Genomic DNA, 14477 nt, shown 5'->3' with positions numbered 1-14477 from the left:
CACACAGTAACTGCACTGCATAAAACTGTTTAAGCTAAGAGAATGAAAGACATCCTCTGTATTCTATGTTTGTGGTGTTTCTGGCTGTGGAATGTGATGCAATTCTCTCTCACATACAGATTCAGTATGCATGGAAGTGGGGAAGGTAGATAGATGTTGTCTGGCAATTACGGTAATGCAAAGCTGATTTGACTGAAGTGGTATGTTATTGTGTGAGAAAGATAAAGCCAGTAGGTGGCATCAGGCTCCCAACACTACACTGAGGGATAATTCTTTCAATCTCTGCAATCAGAGTTTTGCTTGTCAACATTGTGTCCCATGCACGAGGGCCCAATGGCCACAACAATAACATCTACGGATAAGAATAGATTTTGGTACAGGCATTTGTTGGAGATATTGCAGGTTTGGTTTCAGACACTGCAATAAAGCAAATACCACAATAAAGTGAGTCACACTTTGTTATTGTTCCCCAGTGCATATGAAAGTTATGATTACACTATTAAGCCAGGCCCCCTTGGCTGCAGGGGCCGGAATGGCTCAAGCCCTAGCCAGCTTCATTCCTATGGACAGAAGAGGGGCAGTGGCAGTGAGCTTCCTTCTCCTAGAAGCAGCCAGACTTTCTGCAGCTTCACCCACATCCTGGTAAGGAGCCATATCTGTGAAGCACAATAAATCAAAGTGCAATAAAAACAAGGTATGCCTTTGTCAGGAGCAAGCCAGCAGTCAACTTTAAATTGCTGTAAAACAGCCTTGCTGAAGATGCATAGAATACAATATATTAAACAGGAGCACCTGTTTTTGTCCCTTTGTCAACACAACTGTCAGGAAACCCTGATGATGACAATATGGCATAACTGTGATGATGCAAACTTGGACAAATCCACTAACAGTATGAAGAAGTCTGAAGGAAGAAAAAATAAACCAGCAACCTCTCTTTCCTGCCAGGAACTCGGCTTGCTATATATTACATAAAACACGCCAGGAGGCAAAACCAGCATTTCTTGGGTTTGCATCACTCTCTAGCTAAAGACATGTCTCTGCTAGGAGGATTTATAATTCCAGCAGTCACTAGCCTCTGATAATCTGATCAGCTGGTAGCATTATAAAGTAATATCAGGAAAAAATGAATTGCTGACTCAAGTGCACTAAGCATGCTGCGTGTATTTTCCAAGGAGACAGCTTTCCCGGTCTTCCTCTTGACATCACTATCAGGCTCGACACCTGCAGGAGCCAGAGGGGGTTGAATACAAGCATAACAGCATGAAAGGAAATCAAGGTATATGATGTGACTTGCCAATATCACTTTGTAAAGTGGGGGCTATTATGCATAATAGAAAATCATTTCCTGTAAACCCGTGTTGGAAATGCCTACAGAGTCTGTGTTCATTCCAAAATAGTTTTCCATGTTTTATCATTGTACTGGTCTTCTCTGTTTTTATAGTTGTATATTTTATTGTGAAGGTTGGATAAGAAATCAAATAAATAAATAAAGCCATGCAGTTACTAGTTAGGTTGACCCCATTTGATTCTGAGGTGCTTCCATGCTTCTGCAACATACACAAAGTGCCCCCATCTCCACATTGGCTTACTTGACAGCAGTGGGCAGGTTTAGTATTCTAATCCATGTTGAACAGTGAGCTGCTGTTTAAATTTCCCACAGTGTCTCAGTCATGGCATTGTTCCAGGGCACTGTGGAAATTAAGATGTCCCCGCAGTGGAGGACTGGAAGCTGCCTTCTAAATTTCTTTCAAAGCCCTAGAATACTGCTATGGCCAGCACTGTTCAGAGGCCCCATTAGCTTTGGGTTCTGCTGAGACAATGGGGCCCCAGCCACACACTAAGGATGCTACATATTGACAAGGGATCTTGTTCAGTTGCAGTATAGATTTTGGGCAAGTATGGATGCTTAAATCACCTGTTTTGCATGCAGAAATCCCCAGGTAGGGCTGGAAAAAGAGTAATCTGGGTCCAGAAATATATTCAACCACTGCACCACAAAAAATTGTAGGTATGGCCAGGCCTGCCATCACAGATCAGCACCATCAGACAGTTGTCGGTGACCAGAGCCTTCAGAAGGACTCACCTTGAACCCTGCCACCGAGCCAAAATGTTGATTGCAACAACCCAGGCCCTACCATCAGGCAAAGTGAGGCAGTCACCTTAGGTGGCAAATGCTGCAGGTCTGACAGCAAAAGCTGTAGGAAGACCAAGCTGTGTGTGTTACCTGCCCTAAGCCAGCCTCCTGCCCCCAGGTGGTCCATCAGATGCTGTCTCATTTACAGTGTTAAAGTAAGATTCAGCTGCCATTCCAGTCAGCTTTTGTACACAGATTGGGAAGAGGCACAATCTTATCCTTTGCCTCAGGCAGCAAAAGTTATTGGGCTGGGCCATGCATAGCTGGAAATGACTGTGGCTAGTAAGTCATATTATGTTGAAATCCCAGAGGCACTGTGTGGGGATTTGCCAGCTAGACCAGCATTTTTTAAATAATAATAATAATAAATAATTACATTATTATTATTATTTTGCTTGTTGCAGTAATGGCTTACTGTGAGACTGGGTGCTGCTTCCACTTGAAGGAGGGTGCACTGCCACTAAAGAGGGGCCAACTTGTAGGGGGGACCCTTCCAAAGTTGACAAAAATCCCAAGTATCTCCTCTCCAAGAGATGCCAGGGTCTATGATGAAACTAGTGCCATCAGGCAGGAAGTTACGCCCTCCTGTCCTGTATAGCTGGAGCGCATTGCAGATTGATTGATTGATTGATTGATTGATTGATTGATTGATGTTAAAAGGGATGTAGTGTTAAAGTTTGGATGAGCTCCACCTCTTACACCTCACAGGTAAATTGCAACTTATGTGCATTTAACTTGTGTGTATTCAACTTTACATGCTTGGCTATTCAAAAGGGGAGGAAACTGGGGCAGGAACGGGGGGGGGGGGTCTTTGGCAATCCCTCCACCAGTGTGTTTTGAATATATGCACTTTTGGCTTTAGGCACTATCCCCAGAATGAAACCCCTGTGTAACTTGAGAGTCGCCTATTTTCCCCTTTTGCTTTCATGTGAAACCAAAAGGCATCTTTTGGCCCCGCCTTGATGTTATTGTAAGGGGGACACAGCAGAAAAAGCTTGGACACAAACAAGCTGTTTCTTCAGTCTCATACTTGCTCATACCCCCTTCTTCTTTCCCTTGCATTTCACTTTCTCCTTCTTTCAGCTAGGACCTCTGAGAGCCAGTGTGGTGTAGTGGTTAAGAGTGGTAGACTCGTAATCTGGTGAACCGGGTTTGCTTCCCTGCTCCTCCACATGCAGCTGCTGGGTGACCTTGGGCTAGTCACACTTCTCTGAAGTCTCTCAGCCCCACTCACCTCACAGAGTGTTTGTTGTGGGGGAGGAAGGGAAAGGAGAATGTTAGCCGCTTTGAGACTCCTTCAGGTAGTGATAAAGTGGGATATTAAATCCAAACTACTACTACTACTACTACTACTACTACTACTACTACTACTACTATTCTTCTTCTTCTTCTTCTTCTTCTTCTTCTTCTTCTTCTTCTTCTCCTCTGAGGGTCAAACTTCTGAAAAGCAAAATGGTAAAATCCTTCTGCTAAAAGGGAAGGACCACCAGAGCCAGGAAAAATTGCTCTGGGGATCAGACCCACCTCCCAGGTCACTCATATCTATTTTACCCTGTAATTCAATCGGGCCATCACATTTACTCTCCAACATATCTCCAATGAAAACAAGGACGTCCCATTCCATAACAATAATTTTACTAGTTATACCCCCACACATCTTACTGGGTTGCCCAGTTAATAAACTTCCCAATACAGGATTGCCTTCAGACGGCTCGGGGTTAGACAGTGGCGTAGCGTGGGTTGTCAGCACCCGGGGCAAGGCAAGTAATTTGCACCCCCTAACCCGTGGATTTTAGCACTCGAGTCTCTTCCACTAGATTAGCGTGCGCCCCCCTCAGATCTTGCGCCTGGTGCGGCCGCCGCCCCACCTGCACCCCCCACACTACGCCACTGGGGTTAGATAACTTCATCCCTTCCAACATTTCTCCAATCAAAATAGGGGCACCCTAAGGAAAAGTGGGACATTCCAGGATCAAACCAGAAACCTGGACAGCTTCTCTAAATCAGGGACGTCTCTGGGAAATAGGGACACTTGGAGGGTCTGCCATCACAGAATAGCTATCAAAGTTAGTGGAAAATATCCCCCCAAAGTTCTAAAATTCCATTGTTATCAACAGTCTTCAAATGGAAATATCTCCCAGAATATTTAGTAGAAATATCCTCCCAAATAAGTTCTAAAATTGCATTGTCATTAAGATTATTCAACAGGAGTAGATGGCCATAGTCACTATCCCACCTCAATGGGAACTTAGCAGCAGTGGTGACTGAGAGCCATTGGAACAGAGGGGGAGAAGGCAGGAAGGCCAAACAGTAACTGAAGCTAGAGCCAATGAAAGGCAGGGCCAACTATTTCTAGTTTTGTTCCCATCATTCTCCCTACTGAGTTTTACAAGGGCAACACTGAGACTAAAGAGGGGGAAGCTGTCAGGCAGTCCTACCCGCTGGACTGGTTGTAAAGAAGAAGGTGGTCAGGTGAGGACTGGCTGAGGGAAGGCTGAGGTTGGTAGAGCAGCCCACCTTTATCCTAATGGATCAGCCACCATTGCTTAGCAGGCCAGGACTTTTGAAACACAAGTTGATAATTGATTGGAACTAGTGAAAAACATTTCAATTATTTTCAGATCACTATGGAAATCAGGCCCTAAGGGCAAAATCGACATTTTAAATAGGCCAGTTTGGTCGACATAAGTTAATGAATATTGTGCAATGGTAAATGTATTAAAAATAAGGCAATGTGGGGGTAGCTCATTGTTTTGTTGATAACATCTATACCCCCTTTTGTTTGTAGACTTATACACCTATACCCATATCAAGGGAAACTGTTCACGATGACTTTATACTTCCTCTAAAATCAGAGACAGTAAATTTACAAATGCCAGGTGCTGGGGAACCACCGTAGGAAAGGGAATCTGGCTGGCCACAGTGGCTAATAGGATACCAGACTAGGCAGGCCTTTGGTGTGAACTTCCAACATTCTTGTGTTCTTAGTTTCATGTAAGTCTGGAAATCCCTTGTACTAGAAGAGTTAAATTGATTGCACAACCATAAACTTTTGTTCCTTTGGGAAGGTCCCAAGCAAGTTGTATTCTGTCATAATTGGCTCTTGCCCTGAGGCTGCCATATTTTGTGCCTAGCAATCTCTTTTTATACTTTTAGAAAAACATGCATGAGTGATCTTTACCCCAGAAGAATTGAAGGGGGTTGGAAGCTTTTCCTTCTGTTGCAGCATAAACAGGAACTTTTCTGGGTGTCATATGATGAGGGTTTGGTGTCTCAAAGCTATTGCTCAAGGTTAAAAGCACGTGGCATTTATAATAGGTAAATATCAGTATACTGTGGCTTTTTTTGTGGGGGAGACAACTTTATTTTGTATTTGTCCTTTTGCTTCTCTTTCCCCGTTCACTTATTTGATGTCAAATTCTGGTCATTCTAACCCCCTCAGAGTTCACTTCTGATGCAAAACTACTTAAATCAGTAAAAATTAGGGCTGCACTGAGTGGGCACGACCCAACATTGTGCCAGAAGATGCAACAGGGCTTCCCCTTCTCTCCTCCTGTTACTCCCGATGTGCTCCAAGGGTGCCCCAAACCTTTGGAGCACATAAGGAACAAGAGGGTGAAGTTGGTTGCACTGAGCCATTTACTTCATTAACTGTCCCTCAACTCAGATTTTGATGCATCCTTGGGAAGGAATTGTCCAAGTAGCCCAACACAATCACACAGTGTAGTTTAGCACACCTTTTGCAAACATAACCCTATGCAATTTTATTCACATGTCCTATTGTAAGTTTGGAAAACTCAGCAGTGGCCAGAGGATTGGAGAAGATCAGTGTACATCCCAATCCCAAAGAAGGGCAGTGCCAAAGAATGCTCCAATTACTGCACAATTGAGCTCATTTCACATGCTAGAAAGGTTATGCTTAAAATTCTACAAGGCAGGCTTAAGCAGTATGTGGACCAAGAACTCCCAGAAGTGCAAGCTGGATTTCAAAGGGGCAGAGGAACCAGAGACCAAATTGCAAACATGCACTGGATTATGGAGAAAGCTAGAGAGTTCCAGAAAACATCTGCTTCATTGACTATGCAAAAGCCTTTGACTGTGTCAACCACAGAAAACTATGGCAAGTTCTTAAAGAAATGGGAGTGCCTGATCACCTCATCTGTCTCCTGAGAAATCTATATGTGGGACAAGAAGCTACAGTTAGAACTGGATATGGAGCAACTGATTGCTTCAATATTGGGAAAGGAATATGACAAGGCTGTATATTTTCTCCCTGATTATTTAACTTATGTGCAGAATTCATCACGCAAAAGGCTGGACTGGATGAATCCCAAGCTGGAATTAAGATGGCCGGAAGAAACATCAACAACCTCAGATATGCAGATGAGACCACTCTGATGGCAGAAAGTGAGCAGGAATTAAAGAACCTCTTAACGAGGGTGAAAGAGGAGAGTGCAAACTATGGTCTGAAGCTCAACATCAAAAAAACTAAGATCATGGCCACTGGTCCCATCACCTCCTGGCAAATAGAAGGGGAAGAAATGGAGGCAGTGAGAGATTTTACTTTCTTGGGCTCCATGATCACTGCAGATGGTGACAGCAGTCATGAAATTAAAAGACACCTGCTTCTTGGGGGAAAAGCGATGACAGACCTAGACACCATCTTAAAAAGCAGAGACATCACCTTGCCAACAAAGGTCCGTATAGTTAAAGCTATGGTTTTCCCAGTAGTGATGTATGGAAGTGAGAGCTGGACCATAAAGAAGGCTGATCGCCAAAGAATTGATGCTTTTGAATTATGGTGCTGGAGGAGACTCTTGAGAGTCTCGTGGACTGCAAGAAGATCAGACCTATCCATTCTGAAGGAAATCAGCCCTGAGTGCGCACTGGAAGCACAGATCCTGAAGCTGAGACTCCAATACTTTGGCCACCTCATGAGAAGAGAAGACTCCCTGGAAAAGACCCTGATGCTAGGAAAGTTTGAGGGCACAAGGAGAAGGGGACAACAGAGACGAGATGGTTGGACAGTGTTCTCAAAGATACAAATATGAGTTTGACCAAACTGCGGGAGTGGAAGACAGGAGTGCCTGGCATCCTCTGGTCCATGGGGTCACAAAGAGTCAGACACGACCAAACGACTAAACAACGACAACAATCCAAGGTAAGAGACAGTGTGTTGTAGTGGTTAAGAGTGATAGACTCATAATCTGGTGAACCGGGTTCGCTTCCCCACTCCTCCACATGCAGCTGCTGGGTGACCTTGGGCCAGTGACACTTCTTTGAAGTCTCTCAGCCCCACTCACCTCACAGAGTGTTTGTTGTGGGGGAGGAAGGGAAAGGAGAATGTTAGCCACTTTGAGACTCCTTCGGGTAGTGATAAAGCGGGATATCAAATCCAAACTCTTCTTCTTCAAACAACTGATGCGAAATAGGTTTTTAGGCTCTGAGCTTCATCTTCTCAGATGCAACTGTTGAAACACCACTATGGTCAAAGCTGGCTGTGGTATTCTCTGTATTGCAATGGCACACCTTGTAACCACCAAGTCAAATTCAGGTCACCAGCTATGTATAGCAGTCTCCTGGTTTGCCATCTGCCTTAACAGAAAGTGATGCAACACCGGAGGTGAGCAGAGAGATGTACACACCTGTTGGGAAACAGGCCACACAAGGAGAAGAACCAGGAACTATCTGGAAAACATCAGGCCTCTGACAATTAACGTACATGAAGATGAGGCAATTATACTCAAGAGATAACTTCTGAGTGAAAGGAAAATACAAGGAAATGTGGAAGTACCTTAAAATACTCCTGTTCTATTTATAAACCCAATGGAATGTACACCCACGCTACTTTTCTTAAGCCTGGGTGGATCTCAGGAAGTGATTTCATTGTCTAAACTGTAATTTATAATTGCTGATCTTTCTGGCACCCTGAATCACCTTTTATTGAGAAGAAGAAGAAGAAGAAGAAAGAAGAAGAAGAAGAAGAAGAAGAAGAAGAAGAAGAAGAAGAAGAAGAGGAGTACTAGTAGTAGTAGTAGTAGTAGTAGTAGTAGTAGTAGTAGTTTGGATTTGATATCCTGCTTTATCACTACCCTAAGGAGTCTCAAAGCAGCTAACAATCTCCTTTTCCCTTCCTCCCCCACAACAAACACTCTGTGATGTGAGTGAGGCTGAGAGACTTCAAAGAAGTGTGACTGGCCCAAGGTCACCCAGCAGCTGCTTGTGGAGGAGCGGGGAAGCGAACCCCATTCACCAGATTATGAGTCCACCACTCTTAACCACTACACAACACTGGCTCTCACACCACTCTGTTCAGGTTCCATTTCAAGCCAGCTCTACACAAATTGTCTCTGCAGACTGTTTTAAGAGGCTATGGTCAATGTACAACCTGCCTGCTGAAAGATCAGAACGCACCTCCGCTTTACTGCCTTTCTCTAGCATATTGTTTTAATTATTCAGAAAAATTCTAATTTCAATAATCCTTTGTGTAAGCTGTACAGTGCACAAAATTTGGCTTGCTGAGTTGAGGAAGTTTTGCTTTTGACTTGGAACATATTGCTACAGTTGCTACACTTCTCTGAGCAGTGAGACGTTCCCAGGCATAGTGCTTACCCATGTTTGAGGAGGTCACTCGGGGCTGATAAATTAGAGCTGGATGAACAGCTTAACACTCCAATAGTCACCATGAAATGAAATACAGTGGTACCTCTGGTTACATACTTAATTCGTTCCGGAGGTCCGTTCTTAACCTGAAACTGTTCTTAACCTGAAGCACCACTTTAGCTAATGGGGCCTCCCGCTGCCGCCACACGATTTCTGTTCTCATCCTGAAGCAAAGTTCTTAACCCGAGGTAATATTTCTGGCTTAGCGGAATCTGTAACCTGAAGCGTATGTAACTGGAAGCATCCGTAACCCGAGGTACCACTGTATAGGCTTTTAAAAACAATCCCACCAAGTAGCCAAAGCCCATCTCTATCTCACCACAGCTCTCCAGAAAGAGACAATGACCCTGCCAGAATATTAGTTTACAGAACCCAAAAGCACTTCTCTTGGTGTCTCTCTTTGTCCATTTTTACCTCTGCCTCAAATTGCAGAATTAAGGACTTCCAGGTCAGCGCCATCGGTGAATGGCGGAGTTCCTCCGACCGGAGGAACTAGCTCCGTGAAAACTGGGTCTTCCCGCCGCGGCGAAGGCGGGGACCCGCTAGAAATCCCAGGCGGAGGAAGCCTGGGAACATGGGGTTCGGCAGGGCACCAGAAGCGCCCCCCTACTCACCGGGAACCCCTTTTTCGGGCGCTGGATTGAAGCGGGGTGAGCGGCGCGGTGCTGCGAACTGATTGCTACTTTCACGGAGTGAAGCCGCACAGCCATTGCCGGAGAGCACTGACTTTTTCCTGTGGACAATTGGATTTAAAACAAGTACCCCTGAGTAGAAACGGAAAATTGGATCAAGAAATATCTTAATTTGGCATCGAAGCGGGAAGGTTCAAAACAGGAAGTCCGCCTTCCGCTTTTTGTATATAGACTAAAGCAAAAACTTCGTAAGCTAAAGCCTGGAAAGCTGTCAAAAAAGTCTAAATTTCCTTCATTCAGAACTACTGAAACCCCCTTGGAAGTGGGAGAAAAGGGGGGGGGATTTTGTTTAACCCCTGCAGGAGAGGGAGCGAGAAGGATGAGTTTCCACCGTCTCTAACCTGGGAACGGGGTGTCAGAGACAGAAATTGTAGGTTCATTGACTGTGAATGGAACATTTTGACAGATAGTTAAAGAAGAGAAACAAGCTGATTCCAATGTTGCCTTTTGCATCTTAAAGAAACAAAATATCCGGAAAATATCTGAAAAACGAAAGCAATTTTCCTTTGTTGGACTTGCCTTAAAAAAAAAGGATACAAATAGAAATTGTCACCTCTAGAGGGAGCTTGTTAAATTGTTGCAGCAGTATACTTGAGGACTCAACAGCTGTGAGATTAAGACCGTGGGAACAGTCTTTTCTGACCTTGCCTAAAGATGAGCTGGGAGGAAGATTGGGTGCTTGCTTTATGCAAGACAAGTGCCCTGTTGGAACAGATGCATGAGAAGATGGACTTGATGAATGAAAAAATGGATTTGACTGTTGTGGTTAATAACTGTGGACAAACAGGGAACATTGATACAGAAATTATTCAGGGACCAACTCATGAATCAGTACTGACTGGGCAAGAACAGAAGATAATGGAGGAGGATGCGGTTGCACCTCAAATAATACAAATGGGGAGACCCGAGGCCCTACAGGAGCATAAGCCGCTGTCATTGAAGATTGAAGTTGGAATGGGCCAGGGGGAATCTGGTGTTGAGGAGGTTCCTAACTTTGGAGAGACCTTGAAATATGTTTTTAAATATTTTTTGGATTTTATCGAGGACTGTGGGGAGTGGGACTTTGGGGAATGGGTGGGTTTGATGAAGGGAAATGGAGACAATTCTGGGTTGGAACCCCCCAGAGAACTACTCCTCAATAAGAAAGGAAAGGAATTAAGAAAGAGACCAACAAAAGACACGGAAAAGGGCAAGTATAAACAACAAGAAGAAGAAATGCAGAAGGGACATGGGAAGAGACTTAAGGGCCTCGGACATAAGGCTTCCAGGTTGATGGACTAGATGGATTGGACAGTAAGGACTGACACGATCCGAGACCAGGAAGATGAGACGTTGGGTGAAGATTGGAAGAAAATTTATAAAAGAAACTTTTCATTTAGGGAATTGGCTAAAAATTAATGAATATTAGGGGAAATGTTGGAATGAAACTATATGACTCTAGCAGAAATGATATCAGGAGTTATGTATATTTGAAAACTAAGATTTAAGCTTTAAGGTATTTTAGGGTAAGATAAGGTTAAATAAATTAAGGCAATTTGAATAACAGAATATGGGGAAAGATGGTAAGGATTTGCTGAGCTAATTATAAAGTTAAACTGTCAAGATAAATTTTTCAACAAAAATTGAGAAAGATGGAAAGAATTTGCTGAAATAATTAATTAAACTAGAATACAAAAAGGGAGGTGTGAGGAGGTCAATGAAACAAGCAAATGGAAGTTATAGATATGTAATTTGGGATCTATGCTGTTTTCTTTTTTCTTGTGTTTTCCATTTTTCTTTTTCTTTTTTTGTTGTATTGTTGTTTTCACTTTTTTCTTTTTTCTTCTTCTCTTTTTATGTATTACAGTGTTGTTTTTAATTTTTCTTTTTTCTTTATAACTTTGAAACTACTAATAAATATTATTTATAAAAAACAAATTGCAGAATTAACACTTCTTATCAGGTCCAAGACTTTGGCCAATTATTGCCTGAGGGCAATTTGTAGTAATAGTCCTATTCACCCAGATTTGTTTGAAAACCCAATAATAGTCTATAAATAGTGACACTCTGACAAAGAATGTTCCTGGACTTTCACATGTTTTTGATCCAGATACAATGTGGGGGGGGGGGTTTCTGTGTAGGATGCTGCTGGCTTGTTACTGCTATACTATAAGAAGACTTAGCAGCTGGGAACATTCTACAGCTCTCAGTGGTGAGTGGTGGAATTTACAGCCTGTGCTAATCTGAGATCTAAAATCAATCCTTTAAGTAGTCTCTGTCTGTGGCAGATATTTGCCTAAGGAGATTAGGAGGGAACATACTGACATGCAACTTCTCTTGAGAAGCACTGTTTAAAGGTGGTGTATTGATGCTGTAAACACATACATAAAACACAAGCAGATATCCATCTGGGTCAACAATCTGGATTAAGACTGAAGCACTTCTAGGATTGGGATATGTCTTCAGATGAGCAGACACAGCAAGTGTGCACTTCATAAATGATGTATAAATTGACTCAATTTTTATTTTGAAACTAATAGTTTGGAAGGAATTCTATGTCTTGAAACATCCAAATATTGTAATAAGAAGACTAACATTTATATAGGACTTTCTGGCCCCCATCTGTTATTGCATGCATCTAGCCTGAGTTAGATGATCAGTTTACTACTCCCCACCACCACCTGTGAAGCAGGGAGGGGAGGCTTGGGAAGATGGATAAATCTAGCTTTTGTCTTCTAGTCCTAAACATCTGACTGGTGATATGCAGTATAGCAGGATATTCTTCCCTTGCCAGATCACTCTTTTTCCTCAGAATAGCTTGCCAAGGAGGATCTGGGGATCCCAGAAATTTAGGAGCAGCCCATAACAACAACTCTGTAGTAGCCAGGACCTTGGGATCTGCCAGGAGACAGGCAGGGATCCCACCCTGCAGAAAGGGACCTTGGCCTCTGAAGAAGAGGCAGAACAGCTCCCAGGAACAAGAGTGCCTCCAAAGACCAAGGGAGTAGTTTGTGCATATATGTTTTTGTGTATACATGCCATCCCCAGAATGCAACCCCAGTGCAAGACACAATTGTACTGTACTGTCGGAGTCAATCTGGTGCTCCTGCCAAGTGTATCCAGACAGCCCCAACCTTATTGCCACCTTATTTTTCCCCAGCACTGCCTGCAAAAGCTACAGCAACTGTGGTGCCAGATGGGTGGCTGCTACTTGTACAGATTACCTAACAGGGGTTCCCTGCCTCAGTTTCCCTCCCTTGCCAGGACCACAATATACTTCCTCTGCCTGTCTCAGTTTCCCTCATGACCACACCACCTCCCCTCTCCTTGCCTCGGTTTCCCTCAGCAAGTTCACAAGGTGTACTTTCCTCCTCAGCCTCTAACCCTACAAAAAGGTCACAATATCCCCACCCCCTTGCAGACCACTTTCGCTTCCACCTGCAGCTTCCCACCAAAAGCCCCCCCCCCCCGTCATAAAAGCACCCCCAGTGCCAGGAAGAGAGAGAGGGATGAGAACACCTCTAATCATTCTTAGTCTGTGTGCCTCTTGCACCCCCTCCTGGCTTAAACTGCCATTACCCCTTTACAACTGACAAGTGCAAATATTAGAGATGCTGTCTCAATCTTTTATAGCAACTTTGGTAGTTAGTTCGGTAGACTGTGACCTTATGTTGTCTGTGAGTCAGCTAAAACACATCCCATCATTATAATGAGAAACTGGAGCAGTAGGTTCATGGCTTATAGGTAGAAAATTATTCAACAGGATGATTGGAAACTTGGCAGTGTAAGAGAGGGGCAGGTTTGAGAATGGTCCATTGATGCATTTGAGGTAGAAAAGGGGCTTATATTGAAAAAGTTTTACGAGAGACTTTGGCATAGACTCTGTCATGGTTTTCCAAAAGGATTTCATAAGAACAGCCAATAACCGATCTAGTCCAGTGTTCTGTTCTCACAGCAGCCAACCACCAAAGTGCTTCTGCAAGCATCTGCTTTGATCTAAAATTGATAAAATGAGGAAAGGGGGGACTCGAACTCATGGAATATACATTCACGAAATGTCAGCAAAAATAACTTGAGAATTCCCCCCACTTCTTTTCAGTTCTAATGCACAGAAACTGAAATTCTGTACAAATGAATACAATTGGAGGAACTGTAGCATCATATCGACTGATTATATCAGATGATATGATGTGATATAATTACCAGACTTGGCAATTCAGATTGTCCAAAAGTTAGTATTTAAATGATTACGTATTTTGATTTATTTGATGGCTTTTCTAAAAACAAACCGTTGGTGTGATATTTGAGAAAGAGTGTGCTGGTCTCCTATAGCTACCTTGCAGCAATAAAAATTCTGGTCAATAGATGCATTAGCGCCAACCACATAGGAATACTTCAGCTGGGATTGGCATCCTTTGCCCAGATGGGATGATGAACCCATCTAGTCAGATGCTCTATTCATTATGTTTACATGTAGCTTGTAGATCTAGTTGTGCAACTTGACTCATTTGTGTAAATAAACCAAGTAGAAGGAAGGAGAACAAAACCAATTTCACAAAATAGATATAGTACTATAGCCTTGCAGTGTGACCAAAGGTTTAAACTCTGTAACTATGTAATATATGAGGCACAGTAAAGGAGCCATTCTGTATCTGTAACTATCATGTTACTGGCATGCCCGTGAAACAAAGGTGCTTGTCCGCACCCCCAACCCCTTTTTTTCTTATCAAAGCAAATTTTATTTCCCCCCCGCCCCCGACAGTGATTTGGTTCCTATTGAAATGGTCACAGATGAAAAATGATGAACAAAAGAGTGGTTACCAGATGCTCAACACTTGACTCCAGTTTGCTCTATCAAGTGTGTAACAGAACTATGTTGCATTTGCTATTCGGGGATGTCTCCTTGTTGTAAAAGGTGAACACCTCATCCAGTAATGGATACATATATCCAGATCTTGATAACGTGGTTCTCTCTCAAAATCATGAGTTCTCTCTCAAAATCAGCAACA

General features: G+C 43.2%; 1 protein-coding gene across 1 annotated transcript in view; it reads right to left on the bottom strand.

The window, feature by feature from the left end:
* The window catches only part of LOC308586679 (polymeric immunoglobulin receptor-like), a 305363-nt gene that overhangs the window by 235923 nt on the left and 54963 nt on the right, over positions 1–14477 (bottom strand). The gene's annotated exons all lie outside the window — the stretch shown is intronic.

Source organism: Podarcis bocagei, assembly GCF_964188305.1.
Source record: "Podarcis bocagei genome assembly, chromosome: 5".
NCBI classification, from domain to species: Eukaryota; Metazoa; Chordata; class Lepidosauria; order Squamata; family Lacertidae; genus Podarcis; species Podarcis bocagei.
The sequence above is the reverse complement of the archived record's forward strand: the minus strand, read 5'-3'. Positions and strand labels throughout refer to the sequence as shown.